This window comes from Galeopterus variegatus, unplaced genomic scaffold (assembly GCF_000696425.1).
Source record: "Galeopterus variegatus unplaced genomic scaffold, G_variegatus-3.0.2 Scaffold149, whole genome shotgun sequence".
Taxonomy (NCBI): domain Eukaryota; kingdom Metazoa; phylum Chordata; class Mammalia; order Dermoptera; family Cynocephalidae; genus Galeopterus; species Galeopterus variegatus.
Genome location: NW_007726260.1, coordinates 534,190 through 535,707, shown reverse-complemented (window position 1 = coordinate 535,707; position 1,518 = coordinate 534,190).

The following is a 1,518-nucleotide window of genomic DNA, read 5'->3' as shown; positions in this document are numbered from 1 at the left end:
GTCAGCGTATTTGCGACACATTTCAAGATTGGGTCAGGAGGCCAGGAGCTGATGATGGAGCATTTATTTATTTATATATTTATTTTGCTTACTGGCAAATTTGAGATTTGTAGGGTTCTCAAGCAGCTGCTGTAAAATTGTCACTGTCAGCGTATTTGCGACACATTTCAAGATTGGGTCAGGAGGCCAGGAGCTGATGATGGAGCCTTTATTTATTTATATATTTATTTTGCTTACTGGCAAATTTGAGATTTGTAGGGTTCTCAAGCAGCTGCTGTAAAATTGTCAGGTTACAGAGTATGGGCTCCAGTGGAGAGGGAAGAAAATAGATTCTGGTTGTGACATTCTGTCTGGTAAGCTCTCTCCCTCCCCCCCAGTCCCCCCCCCCCCCCACTTCCCTATCTCATGGTGGAATGAAGCAGCTAGAACTGAGACAGAGGGATGTCTGTCATCAGCCTGGTGACTGGGACATTGGCAAGGGGCCACTTTTGCACTGGAGCAAGAAACCAACTTTCTACTTTGTGTTAGTTGTTCAGCTGAGTTTTCACAGCTGCGGGCACCACAAATGGGTATGGCTCAGCTACCGTCAGGGCCTGGACGGACAGCGTGTATTCTACCTTTCCCTGCCAACTCGCTAAGCCCACAGAGAAGGCTCGAGGAGGACAGAAGGGCTTCCAGGACAAGGGCCAACCTCACACTGTTGGTTTATGGTTAACATGACCAACACACACACTCACTTTGGGGAAATGTTTAAGTCACGTTATTTCTAACCTCTTTATCTTTTCACCGGAAGTAGAAAGAAAATGCTACCAATGCTCACTAGAATCAGAAAACTTTTGCATTCGAAGGACCTTAGAGGTAAATGAGTCCAACCTCCCACTCAGTGGCATTTATGGTACCCTTGCCCCCGTGAGGCATCTCCCTGTCTCTGCTTGATGGTCTCCTGTGATGGAGAACTCACTTGTGGCCAGGTACTCACTTACCTGATCATCCAAGGCCCTTGTGACAGACAATCTGAGTGGGCCACAGGATGCCCAGATTAAACATTGTTTCTGGGTGTGTCTGTTTGCAGAGGAGATGAGCATTTGAATCGATGGAGTCACTAGAGTGCCCTCCCCAGTGTGGGTGGCCATCATCCAATCCATCGAGGGTCTGAATAGAAGAAAAGGCAGAGTAAGGCAGAATTTTTTTTTTTTTTTTACTGCCTCTTCTCAAGCTGAAACACCTCCTCTCACCTCCTGCCCTTGGACTGGGATTACACCATGGGCTCCCCTGGTTCTCAGGTCTTCAGTCTCTGACTGCATTACACCGCCAGCTTTCCTGGGCCTCCAGCTTACAGACGGCAGAAGTCCTCCATAATTGTGGGAGCCAATCATTCATAATAAATCTCCTTTATATATAGATTCATATACGAGGGAACTTCAAAAAGTTCATGGAAGGATTCGTGTTATTTTTAATTCCATTTTTTCATGAACATTTTGATGTACCCTTGTATATCCAATAGTATATACGTTCTAT